General features: G+C 42.1%; 2 long non-coding RNA genes across 4 annotated transcripts in view; both read left to right on the plus strand.

The window, feature by feature from the left end:
- LOC308578891 overlaps positions 1-7,158 on the plus strand; it is a 67,041-nt gene extending 59,883 nt beyond the window's left edge. For all 3 annotated transcript variants that reach the window (XR_014004181.1, XR_014004182.1, XR_014004183.1), the window contains one exon: positions 6,100-7,158. This is a non-coding gene — a long non-coding RNA (uncharacterized lncRNA). The remainder of the gene's footprint in view (positions 1-6,099) is intronic.
- Positions 1-14,486, plus strand: part of LOC308578900 — a 753,836-nt gene that overhangs the window by 92,187 nt on the left and 647,163 nt on the right. The gene's annotated exons all lie outside the window — the stretch shown is intronic.

Raw genomic sequence — 14,486 nt, forward strand, 5'->3', positions numbered from 1 at the left:
GTAGAAAGTAGCACAGCAAGGTATGAAATCGTTAAAATGCTCTTCACAAATTTGTTTTCTTAATTATGATTTTAAACTGAATGCGTTTACATAAGCAACGTGGGTTTTCACCCAACCAACAGCCTCTTTCCTTTGTAAATTTTACAGCTCTATTAATTACTCTTTAGAAAAAGCATTGTTCTGAGTTTTATATATAGAGAGAAACGGTGGTAGGGCTTATTTTTTATATTCTTTGCAATTTTATACCACCATTCTTCCAAGGAACTCAGGGTGCCATATATAGTTGCTCTGTCACAACAACCATGTGGAGTAGGTTCAGAACCTAGTTCTAAAACTGATTTCTTTTTAGGACTTGACCCTTGTTTCCAACCACCTCATCCTGGTTCTACACCTCTGTTAACTGCAATAGGAACATAAGTAAAGCCTTGGTGGATCATTCCAAAGGGACATTTAGTTCAGCATCTTGTTCAGACTTCCTGTATTCAGGTTCTTTGATCTCCTGCACTTATTCCACCTTCCCTGTGTTCCCTCTGGCTCTGTTATCACAAAACTGCTGGCTACGATCTTGTTACCAATATTAATGAATGATGGACATTCATTTATATGAGAGTGTAGCACCAGAAACTGGCTCTTTTATGTACGGGGAGGTCATTAATTCTATATTCTAGGGGCACTCCAAATGTTCTTTTTATTGTCCATTCATGATGACGTGCTGATATAATGGCATGGCCCCTGCTATTAATACTGTTTGCAACTGCATAGCTTTTGGGGCGAACATACTGCTTTGTTTCCAATTAGTTCATTTCCCATATCTTCCTGCTGAAATTCTGTAACTCTTCATGTCACAAATGTTCCAGCTCAGTCATTAATCTTGATCCTTCCTTTGTTGCTCTATAGTGCTAGATTGCCTCTGCAGATGGAAATAATGTGGTAACATTGGGGAACCATTGCAGAACAACTTGTAAAGTGGAATGATGTTTGGACAGATAAATGCATCACTAATGCAGTATTATTGCATGAATATGTTGAAGAATACACTGCACAACCGGCTAGTGAAACTTCCTACTCACTAATTTAAGTTTAAAAACCAAAAACCTTGGAATTTCTTTAAGATAATAAGAGGTGAATTCTAGGTTGGCTTATGTGTGTCTTTTCGTTTGTTTTCAAAGTTTCCAATCCTGCCACCACCATGTAAGGCTCCATTTTGTCCTAAAATGAATCCTCTCTCATACATAATAACCCCCAGTTGTGTTAACTTTCCTTCCTTAAAGTAGCCAAAAGACAACACCTGTCTCTCACAGCAATTGACCGTGAAAAATGTAGGGCATTTCTCTTATATGTTTTCCTCTGCTTCCTTATGGAATTAATTATATCCACCACTCTTGTGTGCGTTGAAGATCTTTCAGCAGATTTAATCTGCTCCACAATCTTTTCTGTTGCTCACTTATTCTTTCTGCTTCCTCCTTTGAAAAGATTGCTGATCTTATAATCTTTAGCAAAATTAGGTAATTTTTGGCTAATTAAATAATCTATGGCCTTTTAAACCGTATGTGTGTGTGTATATTTCTGTTTGTTTCTATATTGTGAATTTTTGTGTTTTTATATTGTAAACCACCCTGTGATCCTTGGATGAAAGGTGGTATAGAAATTTAAAGAATGAACAAATGAATGAATGAATTTTCAAGGGATAGTGGCAAGCAGGCTAGAGTTTGTTTCCAGTCATTTAGGGTTTTGTGTTTTTTTTTTTAAATCTGAATGGCAATTGCCCAGTTTTGAGTTCAAATTCCAATGGCTGCAGAGGCTGCAAGTATCTGGAACACAAAGAAATGGACCAAGTTGGTGTTTTGAGCCCAAACATAGGAGCAGCTCAGCACTGCAAATGAGGCAAAACCTTATGGATCCTCTAGGGTAGATGAGAGAATCAACCAGCAAGATGGTTAGAAAGGGGGCAGACTGGTTGTATGTAGAGAAGGGCAGCTTTGTGATTTCCTAGAGGGAACTGAGACCTAGGAGTTGTATAGAAGATAGCCTTCCCACCTGAGGGAACACTCAACATGAGGCCAAGGTCTTAAGTTAGAAATCTGCACTGTAATTCTTCTTAAATAATGCTTGCACTGACCATGCACACTTACTTGAGAGTAAGTCCTCTTGAAATCCCTGGGAGATAATTCTTCATAAACATGGAATAGGTTTGCATGTATGAAAAAATAATAATTCGAAGGAGGATATTACGAAGGCAGCTTCACACAACATGGTATTTGGCCTTGGGAGCCTGAATAGGTCAATAGGTCACTCACCTGCAGGCAATCATGATTCACAATCACATATCTCTCTCTCTCTCTCTCTCTCTCTCTCTCTCTCTCTCTCTCTCTCTCTCTCTGTGTGTGTGTGTGTGTGTGTATGAATCATAGAATTGTACAGCTGGAAGGGACCCTGAGGGTCATCTAGTCCAACCCCCTGCAATGCAGGAATCCTGCCCATAGCTGTCCCTGGGCTCAAACCACCAACTTTCTGGTTAACAGCCAGGCACACTAACCCATTGCACCACAACATGTGTGTGTACACACACACATTTATACACACACTCGTAGCATACTCAAGCCTATTCTGGCTTCCCATTACATGTATACATAGCGCAACATGAGCTATAGAAATGTAATAAATAAACATGCCAATGTTTGTGTATGAAACAAGTAGTGTAATTACAAGCTCCTGCATTTGCATCACACCCCCTCCCCTTGCCCAAATAAACTTTCAAACTTGCCTTTAATAGTTTATACATTGCTCCAGGCACTTTTCATGTTGTTGCTGTAGTGGAAGAGGCAACTTATAACACATTTTACAAATAATGATAAACATCAGCTCACTGAGCTTGCGAAGCTTTGAATTAATTCTGCTTTTTGTCCCCTACTGCAAATGACTTTAAAAATTCATTTGCTAAGTGTTACATAGCTGACCACAGGCAGCTGGACTGAACAATCACGCCAGATTTCTCTCTGCATCAGAGGCAAGCGCTGAATATGCTATTAGCAGCACATTGAGCCTCTGTAGCTCGGTATTGGACACAGATGAAAAACCCTTCCAAATGGCTTTCCCTTTGAATACAGCACTTCCCTGTGGATCTTACCTAATACAAATTCCTGGATGATTTCAGCTGTGAGATACAGTATTGGATTATTTTGCTGGGCATGTCTGTTTTATTGTTGTCGATAAAGGCTCCAGCATGGAGGAATAGCACTGTTCATGTCTCCTGCGTTGCCCACAGCATGAACTTGATTGTGCACTCCATTACTGAGAAAGTCAGGGGAAATGAAAGATCTAACTTGTGAAGCAAAAGCAACCTCCCCCCCCCACACACAAAAAAGCAGAAGAGGTGTGCGTGCGTGCGTGCGCGCCCGTGTGTGTGTGTGTGTATATATATAGCGTCAGGATACAGGTATTCCAGAAATCATTGTGCTCTCGGAATATAAAGGGAGAAAAGGCATTTGTTTTCATTGCATTCCTGCAGTACTTTTGCTGAGAGCTGGAGCTGACAAGGGCAACATGTTCTGGCCACCGCCCCAGCCACCACCACTTCATATTTCCTCTATACTTGTGCCTTTCCACCATGGCACAAGTGGGCTGCACTCCCACAATCAGAGAGATATCTAAAGCAGAGAGAGACCTAAAGCAAGCTCTCCCTCCCCAGCCATGGGCAGGGGGTGAGGAGAGAGGGAGAGAGAGAGTTGTGCCAACCAATACTACCCCCTTCCACATGACAACAGCAGCAGCAGCAGCAACAACAACAACAACGGCAACAATTTCTATTCTGCTCTTCATCCAAGGATACAGGGCAGTTTACAATTTACAATTTAAAAGCACAAACATACATAACATCACTGGCGTGTGGTCAGTACACTGGGGTCCACTAGGCCCCTAAATGTTCACCTGACACCTCCTTCCCAAAGCCCAGGAAGCTTCCTTCTGGCTTTGGGAAGGAGGCAGGGGGGCTGCAGCATCCTGTCAGAGGTCTGGCTTCTCCTTCTCAAAGCCCGTGAAGTTTCTGCCTGGCTTGAGGAGGGAGGTACAATTCTCATGCATGCAACGTCATCATCCCCACCCCACAATCCCCCTTGCAAGCTGGTCCTCTGCCCCTAACTGTTCCCCTGTTCCCCGCACACCACTGCATAAACATGGGAACAAACCAAAACAATACCCCTCAACAATTTAGAAGGCCTTAGATTGTTTAATAAGCCAAAGGCCTGGGAGAAGAAGAAGGTTTTTGTCTGGTGCCTAAAGATGTTTAACGAAGGGTCTAGGTGAGGCTCCCCAGGGAGAGCAGTCCACAAATGGGGAGCCACTGTTTTCGTATTACCACCCTTTGGACCTCTCATGGAGGGGGCACACAATGAAGGGAATCAGATGATATCACAGTCTGGGTTGTATCATGTGGGGAGAAGCAGCCCTTGAGGTATTGAGGTCCTGAGCCATATATGGCTTTATAGATCAAAACCAGTACTTTGAATTGGGCCTGGCAACTAATTGGCAGCCAGTGGAGTCAGGCCAGTAGTGGCATAATATGCTCAAATACGTGTTCTTGCACAATGAGCCTGCTCCACATGCCCATGGTAAGAAAAGAATTTTTGCAATAAGGAAAGTTACAGGAAAATGCACTAGAAAGTGGTAAAAAACAATTGCTTGATGCAACATTGTGTAACCTCCCAGGTAACAAATCAGAAACAGTGTTAACTGAGCTTCCCACAACAATAAACAGCTCATCTAGAAACAAGCTAAAAAAAGATGATTTTTTTGGATATGGAAAGGCAGCTTGTATATTCCAAAATAACGTTTATTGAAATTCTACCCTCCGAAGAGAACTCCACTATATTTTAGGGTTGGGGACACAGCCATGTTTGTCTTGGTGAAAAGGGAACCCAAGGCAATTCCCTTGATTAAGGTTCTTGGATCCCATGCAGAATTAATCAGTGTGAAATTACAGGAAAGTCTGATCTCTGCCCTGTACTGGCAGCAGGAACACTGCACAAAAATAGACCTGATTCGTGACTTCTGCCTCTCTGCAGCTCCGAATGGATTAGCAAATTAAAGTGCCAGGAGGGAATTCTATCGGCTAGTGAGAATTTCAATGTGTTAAAGGCAACCTGAGCTAATGGTTTGAAATGTATGAAATGGTTCTTTGAGATACTTGCTTTCTATATGCAACCTAACCATCTGAGCAGTGCTGGGCGCGGTCAGAGCCAAAACTGGACAGAGCAACAAATGCAAATTTATCATTGGCAGGTAGGCTAGATTCCACACATGCTCACCCAGCCCTGTCTGTCACCATCCTGACAAGCAGGAGGCATTATCAGAGTTCAATGACATGTGAGGCAGGGACATTGAGGGGTGTGGCCTGAGCAAATGTTTGATAGCCAGGTGTAGAGGCCTGGAAGATCACGTTCAGCCTCTGGGTCCAAGGTTTCCCATGCTTGCTCTAGAGATCTTTATTCGTTTTTTGAGGGTGTGATTGCACTCCTTCTTGTTCATACTAGTGATGGAATGTGCCTGGAATGAGGTGTCTTACATCACACCTCTTCCATTGTATTTGCCTTCCACTAGTAAAATTCATATTTACTGGTGTGCACCTGAGTTATTGACCGATATTTGCATTTAGAGTGGAACCTCGCAGAGGCAGAGCTAGGTGCTCCGGCACCTAGAGCGATGCAAATGCTGTGCACCCGGGGGTGGGGCAGCAATGTCACCCCCCCTAACGGATGACACCTGGGGCGGGCCGCACCCCCCCCCCCGTCCACCAGTGGAACCTTGGTTTTTGAGCATCTCGGAAGCTGAACGTTTCAGTGTTTGAATGCCAAAAACCTGGAAGTGAATGCTTCTGTTTTCGAACATGCCTTGGAAGTCAAATGGCTTCTGAAGCGTGTTTCTCCATTTTCTCAATGGAATTTGCTGACTGCCCATTGTGCCTCAGTTGTTGAATGTTTCACTAGTCAAATGGTCTTCTGGAATGGATTACATTCAACAACTGAGGTACCACTTTATTTAAAAAAAGGGTCATAGCCAACTAAGTTTTACTCAGAGTTTTATTCTGAAAATCTGTCCCACCAGGTCCTCCAGAAGATCAGATGGAAGAAAGAAGCATTCACCATACTGAACAGTGGAGGATTTGTTCTACTCAGATTCTACCTGGAGTTGCTGACTGATGAGTAGGCAATGATTGGGACACAGTCGTGACAACTGCTGCAGAGGGACCACAGTATCTCCCTGGAAAAAGGCACCTACTGGAACTTGCAGAAAATGTCACCTATCACCACAGTGACTCAAACACTAGATCACTAAATGTAGAGGATTGCTGCATGCTACCCCAAGTAGTGTGAGATTTCAGGGGTTCCAGGTGCTTACCCAGGAAACAGTTTCCTTGGAATGAGGGACAGTGGAGACTGTTTTATGTTATATGGTTTATTTACACACATCTGCAACCTGAGCCAGTGGAAAACTCATAACATTAATGGCCCAAGAAGGTCTTGCTTCTTCCATAGCCACAGCCTTGTATTCCAGTGGAAATCAGGCCTGACTCTCTCTCTCTCATCTGCCCAGGCTGCAGCCTGCTTCTAGCTTCTAACTCTCACACAACTCTGGATTTTGTTCTTCTAACAGCCAGGTGAGGGAGAGGGGTCCACCCACTTGTCCTCTGGCACAGAGTAGCTTCTGGTTTTTTTTACCTCAATGACCCATACTTATGCCATTATCAAGAAGCTGGCCTGGCTAGTCCAGCAACTGAATTCTTGTTGGGTTCAGGAATTGGAAGGGACTCAGGCACACAGCCCTCCCACAACAACTCACAACAGTATTGTGGAAAAATCAAATAACATCTACAGCAGGACAGTTACATACCACGAATACAGATAATTCAGAAATGTCAGATTCTTTTGTGGTAGGAGGAAAAATAGGATTGTATGGGAAATAAACTAGAATAACAACACAACAATGACAATGTCACATTGCCCTCAGTAAGAAAATAAAATAAATACAAATTATAAACCCAGAATGAATAGGACAATGCTATGAAAGTAGATCTGGAGAAGCTCCCAGTCAGCTGATTCTCAGGAGGAGGAGTATGCTTTTTTAGGTACTTGGGATACAAGTACCTAAAAAAACAACAACACATGTTCCCCAATATCAACCATATTGGGCTTCTATGATCAGCAGCGAGGCAATGTTTATGGTGATACCACTGGGAGTTGCCTGGTTGGAGGTAACTCATGACAGAGGCTTCTTGCTGGTGGTTCCTTGTTTGTGGAACATTATCCCTTGGCCAGTGCATCATTTGCACTCATTATTAACTATTAGGAGAATTTCTATTTGATGGCTGACCACTCAGAAATTATTAGCTTTGAGAGCAGGTGATTGCTTTTTGCAGTTTTCAAACTTTTTTTTTAAAAGTTCTATTTGCCACCTTGGGCTCCTTTGGAGGAAGGCCGAGTGAGCCAATGTGAACTGAAAGAGGGAGCCAACTGAACCCAATGTGGAGAAACGGACTCCTATTTTCAGGACATCTAAAGCACAACAGTCAAGTACAGAAGTGAGGCTTTTAGGGTTCAGGCTCTGAGTGTGTGGCAATCACTAAATCTGGAGAAGCAATAGGCTTTAACTGGCTGAAGTGGTGTGCAAACAGCGGCCAGCAATTCTTCTTTCCCTTCTGAAGTCCTGGATTGATGTTTAATATAATGCTTTAATCGGGAAGTCAGAGAACAGGTAATGTATTAAATACAACAAAGCTGTGTCAAGAAAAGCATGTGTCCCAACGAATGCAAAATAATGTACAACAGCCACCTATTTTAATGCTGCTGGCACAAACTAAACAGGACAAATGTCCCAGAGAACAATCCCTTTGTGGCTTTAAAGAAGAAGAAGGGATAAAATAACCCCCTAAGTACCTGTTATACTGAAGGAATTGCTGAAAGAAGAGACTTTTCTTTTCTTGCTTGCAGGACTCCTCAGAACTGGTAGTGGCACGTCTGGGACCACTTGTATGGTGCATCAGCAGACAATGCAAGGTTTCCATCTCTCCTTTTAAGCTTGTATTTGCTCTGATATAAAAGGCTGTAAAGATCTGATGGTTAAGGAAAAAATATAAAAAGTCAGCTTCTTTCAAGAGGAGCTTGTCTTTGTCCTTTACCTGGTCGTCGTTTTTTAAAAAAATGTTTTATAAATTACTGCATAGAGTACAACAGGTAGTTTTCTGTTGCACCAACCCAAGTGCATATAATCCTACACAATGAATTGTTTGAACTCAATACGTGCTGGCCAGAATTGACTAGAAAGCAAGTGATGCAGTTTAGATTTGGAATGGGGGAAACTGGAGCAGAAAGTTTCCTAGTTCAGTTTCTTAGGTTGAGGATAACCACAGACTACATTTGAACATCTCAGCTCAGCCATATTTAGTTTTCAAAACCCTAGGTAAAAGGTAATGGGACCCCTGACCATTAGGTCCAGTCGTGTCTGAATCTGGGGTTGTGGTGCTCATCTCACTTTATTGGCCGAGGGAGCCGGCGTACAGCTTCCGGGTCATGTGGCCAGCATGACTAAGCTGCTTCTGGTGAACCAGAGCAGCACACAGAAACACCGTTTACCTTCCAGCTGGAGCGGTAACTATTTATCTACTTGCACTTTGATGTGCTTTCGAACTGCTAGGTTGGCAGGGACGGAGCAACGGGAGCTCACCCCGTCGCGGGGATTCGAACCGCCGACCTTCTGATCGGCAAGTCCTAGGCTCTGTGGTTTAACCCACAGAGCCACCTGCATCCCCAAAAGCACTCCTTTACCTTTTCTAATGGAACCCCTCCTCTTTCTAGGGCAGATACAACTTTGTGGGGAGGGACTTTCACAGCTTAAGACTTGCTGCAGAAGAAAACACCCCTTTCCAGACTTCCACCCCTGAACTCCCAAAGATTACAGAACTACCAAGGGAATTCCCTCTGCCAACCTTAACTCTTGAGCATTTGGTTGGAATGTGTGAAGTATCCTTCCTTGATGGAGGATAGAGAGTGATGTGTGTTTGACCACACCCACTTCTGGCATATTACCTACTGGCATGTGGTCCCTGGAAAATTGTCCAAGGGGAAATGCGGCCCTCAAACGGAAAAAGATTCCCCACTTCTGGTCTGTTATATGTTGTTACCCAAGCACATTTCCCTGTTCTTCAGTGGACCCTTACTATGACCTACCCCTCACTCTTCGGTAGGCTATTTACTCAAGAAGTCTCTCTCAGGGTCAAGGGAATGGATTGATTGGTAGAGTGGAGTTTCCTATATTTCAGGCCTGCTGCTGCTTCCTCCTGCAGCTCTCCTTTCCACACATACCTTTGACTTTTACTCCTTCCCACTTTTACAGACTTGACCTCATTCCTGCATCTGGAGGCTTTGGCAAGGTGGCACTTGATTCCACAGCAGGTACAATAAACAGCCTTCCCCAACCTAGTGCCCTCCATATGGTCTGGTCTGCAACTCCTATCAACCCCAATTCCTACTCTACCAGATAATGCCAGGATTTGAAATTTGGATCTTTTGCATGAAAAACATGTGACCTACCACGAAGCCCTTCTCCTTCATTAGGAATAACTTACGAGTCATTTCCTAGTTTTATGCTTTCAGTTGTCATTTCCTAGATTTTTGTTCTATTTTGCAGTTGTAACTGTGTTTCACTGCTGCCAGGCAAATGACTTAGGTCCCAAATAGCTGAAGAACTGCTTCCAGGCTTTTATCAAAAGACAGTCTTTAGAATTTAAAACTACCAATGAAAACAAATATTTAAAATGTGTGTGTGTGTGTGTGTCTCAGTTATTTTAAAGCTATTATATTTACTAAACTAACACGTTAAAATTATTGCATGCTCAGATTACATGCCTGGGTAGGCTTGCTGGGTTTAATTATGGAGGTCACTTGAAAAGTAGGACATAAACATATTAAAAAAATAAATTATAGTAAGTTTTAAAAGGCTGTACCTGAGATACTAAAGAGTGGGGGGGGGAGACGAATTTTGCAATTTAGTAAATCACGCAATTCAGTTCTCTTGGGTGTTTGCTTTAAAAAACAAACAAACAAAAAACACTTATTAAGTATCCAGCATATAGAAATGTGTAACAGATTTCTAGTTTTGCTTGAGCTGTCTGAAGTGCCCTGGTGATCAGAAATAAGTAATTGCAATAATAACCTGACCAAACTCTGGGGGTTGTTTTCTGAGGCACATCAGTGCCTTTGAGCTTTTCAAAGATCCTCAGGCTTGCAAGCAATAATCCAAATTATTATGCTGCATGTTCTGAAGTGTGTATAACATTGACTACCTTATTTTTTTAAAAAAAATATGTCTCTTTTTCTGTTTGTTTATGTGTGTGTGTGTGCTCCAATAGATTTGTTGGAAATGTTAATAAAACTATTTTAGCATAATGAGGAGGATTATCCTATTTTAGGATAATGTGCAGACATGCAACACTGTGTGTGTGTATATATCTATATATAAACATGGGAAACAATCTGAAATGGTTTAAAAAACCTTGCGGCCTTTCGAAATTATGAGGTTATTCTCACTGTTCTGTCTGCTTTCCATGGTAGACTCTTCCACTAGTGGTTCAAAATCTCTGCACATGTAAATTCCTAATTAAAGCTATTTGGGGATTAAGTTTCCATCAATCTGAAAGACCACACACACACACACACACACACACACACACACACACACAAAACTGCAGCAGAAAAAAGAAATAGAAAAGATATCCTAGGCGGGTATCACACCAAAAACTTTGGGAAGTAATTGAAAGATGTCAGTTATAATGAGATAATGTCCTCCAATGAGGCCGGGTAAGCAGCCACTTTGAGGCAGTGCCCCTGTGGGTTCCCCACCCACTCTACTGCCTCTGCCACTGGTGCAGAAGCAGCATTGGCATTGGTGCTGATTTCTGGTGGGATCTCGCAAGAATGGATCAATTGACTATCCAAAAAAATTAAAGTCAGTCTTGGCTAACAGTCTACACCTTAGAGCTAAAGGGTTGACAAGCTTTAGGCTAGAAGAGATGCTAAGTATATACTAAGTATAGTGGAGTGCCACCAGTTCCCAAATCATAACCATTATTGATGATGCTCTGTTGTTGGCTGCCCTCCGATTATCCTTATGATTTGGTGCAATATGTTTGGGCAGTGCCTGGGCTGTGGGTGGCAAACCTACAGAGTGCACATTTTTCTTCAAGCCTGATCAGATGTTCCACATGTTCCACATTACAGAGGATAATTCTTTACTTGAAGAATTCTGGTTCAAGAACAGCCATCCAGAACATAGAAAGATGCCTTGTACTGAGCCAGACCAAATGGTCCATTTGGCTCACTCAGTTCACTGACTGGCAGCAGCTTGTTGGGGTTTCCAGTAGAGGCCCTTCCCAACACTAACTGGAGATGCTGGGGATTGAATTTAGGACCTTCTGCATGGAAAGCAGGATGCTCTACCACTGAGCTATGACTTTCCCTTGTAAGAAGGGAGAGCAGAGGCCTGATGTTGTCTATCCATAGTTAGCACCTGGACTGCAGCCCACACAGGTCACCTAGTCATGTTCCCCTCCCCTCATTACAGTGCTATGTATTATATTTTTTATTTACATTATAGTAATTATTTCAAAAAATTCATCTATGCATGCAAATTGGCACATGCAAATCTTTTGCAAACCTGTTATCCTTTGTCTTCTTTTGGTGATGCATTCCATGTATTTTGAAGATGCTTAAGTACAGCAGGAAGAAAGTACTATTCTATTGATCAGACAAAGTCTTAAGGCCAATATCTAAGTATTTATACTGCAATAGGAAAGCCAAACTCAAAGTTTACGTATATTGTTTGCCAATAACACACTGATGTTGCACACATTCTCTCACTGTCCCACCTACCACAGAAGGCAAGGATGCAGCCTTTTGTTGGGTTTCCTGGTTCAAACCCCAGGGCTTGTGAGGTTAGTTTAGAGCCGCTGCCAGTCAGAGTAGGATAGACCAATAGTCAGTATAAGCCAGCTTCCCATGTCTCTCTGATTGTATACTTTTGGAGAATCTGACCCTCTTCTATTGTGTCATTAGTAAGTATGTATTATTGCAAACTTTTCACTTGCAAATTGTGTCATGTTAATTTGCAAGGACTTAAGTTTAACTGTGTGCTCATATTTCTTTATCTGAACTCTAACAGAAGTTAATTGGACACCATAAATTCCTTAGAACCAGAATAGAATGTTACACTGTATTTCTTGAACTGCGCTACTTCAGTTCACTGTGATTGGGAAATGTTTACTCTTCAGATTTCAGACTGTAGCATGTTGGGCACTACACATTCCCATGTGTACTTGGCACATATGGTAACTCACCATGCATCAGAAAAGAACACATTACAGCCTCTCGATCCATTATGCTTGGATGTCATACCAGATGACAGGCTGTTGCCCTAGTATGCAGAAAAATTGCATCTTCAAACTGCATGCTTCCTTCTGTGATCTTTATATTCCTGGATGAAAAAAGAACCTGTAGCTACATGGAAGACGGCTGTTAGGTATTGATAAATGCAAATTGAGAGAGGAAGGTCAATATGACAGACAAGAGCTAGAACTACTTATATTGGACTTGTCATGGAAGACCTGGAAATCTTATCTAGATTCTCTCTAGCATCAACTGGTCAAATAATAGTGGTATGCAAACATTTGTGCACATTGATAGGTTTTATAGTGCCATGTTTTGGGACAGTGTTTTACAGAATAATTTTCCATTCTTTCTACTGTTGTATATAGATGGCTTGAGAAGAATTCAGTATATGATTTTACGCTAGAAAAAAATGGCTAGAAATAAAAGCATTTTCTGATAATTGTCTATTAAAGAAACTCTTCTAAAAATACGCAAGCATGGGACATTCAAACTGTACAGATATATATTGGACTTTCCAAGTTGGAATTCATGGACTAATTCATGGAGGAGAAGACGCTCAATGGCTACTAGCCATGATGGCAGCGTAATGGTGATCACCAGTTGCTGGAAAGTGCAAGGGGGGAGAGGGCTCTCCTGCTCAGATCCTGCTTGCAGACTTTGCTTTGGGGCATTTTGTTGGTTGCTGTGAGAATAGGATACTGGACTAGTTGGGCTACTGCCCTGATCTGGAAGGCTGTTCTTATGCTCTTAAACTGCTGTTAAGGGAACAGTAGAAGTCGGCAAATTTGTCCTATTTTTTGTTCTTCAGAATATGGCAACTCTACATAACAAGAAAAATACGCAGTAAGCTGAAAATGCACCTGATTGCAAAGAGCTGGGCCAAAAAGCTGTATTAGAATTCAGGGCATGCATCCAATGTAGTACTAAGTAAGTGTCCTGCTAGCACAATAATTTCCGCTTATGTTTTGGGACTTTCTTCTTCTTCTACCTCCCATGCACACCCCACACCCTTCCCAAATCTGCTCTGGAAGGCTGTGAGAACCCCCAGAACAGTTTTAGAGGTCGCATAGGGGGAGGAGAGGGGTGAAAGTCCTATTGCACAAGTGGAAATTCTTGCATGGATGGGACATTTACTTAGCACTGCATTGTATGCAAGTCTATAACCATATGTGATAAGTATTTCATCATCATGCAGGGCACAAACACAGTTGCCTGAAAATGTAGGACTTGACTGTGACAGGCAAGGGAGACAAATGTCTGTATGGGGGAGAGAAGATTCAAATTCACACCGTTTGGATTGTGTGCTGCTGCCCTTGCCTTTGCATACATTACAAAATGTGCTGCCCTTATGTAACTTTTCTCATAGCAATCTGGATGGTGTTTTTCTCAGAGCATTGAAAAAACATTTAACTATACCAACTACTATAAAATACTTTGCTAACTATAGAGGATGAAACTACAGTTTGCTGCTATCCATTTAATGGACATATCCTTTGCTCCATGAAGCCTCTTTTCACCCTCCACTCTGTAGGGTTTTGTTCTTTCCAGAATCCATGATCCTTCGAGCCTCTGTTTCATTTTTATCCAGGGACTTGGTTATTAGTGGACAAAGTGACAAGTATGAATTGCCCAATCAAGCTTTATGTCTTGAGAACGAAGGGCATATTTGCAGAGATGTTTTATGCATACGTGCCATGCCATCAAAATCAGTGGCATTGTTAATCGTAATTAGCAATGATAATTAGCCCCACATTGGTGCCATTTGTAAGAATGGCTGTTGTCTTCCTGCCCATTCTGTACCAATGAATATCTTTCAAAAATGTAGCACTGTGCTAAAGCTTATAGTCCAATGCAAACTTACCATTGAACTTGATTGGAATGACTTCTAAGTACATATGTATAGTACCAACGTTAGCCTGTTGAAATCTGCATAATTCCATGTTGCTCTTGGTGACATTTGCATCCAGGTCTCTAACACCAATGAATAAATGGCACAACTGTTTAAAGTACTGTTGACTGGGGTGACAGCCTGTTATCTGATATGCCATCCAA

This window comes from Podarcis bocagei, assembly GCF_964188305.1.
Source record: "Podarcis bocagei genome assembly, chromosome: Z".
NCBI lineage: Eukaryota > Metazoa > Chordata > Lepidosauria > Squamata > Lacertidae > Podarcis > Podarcis bocagei.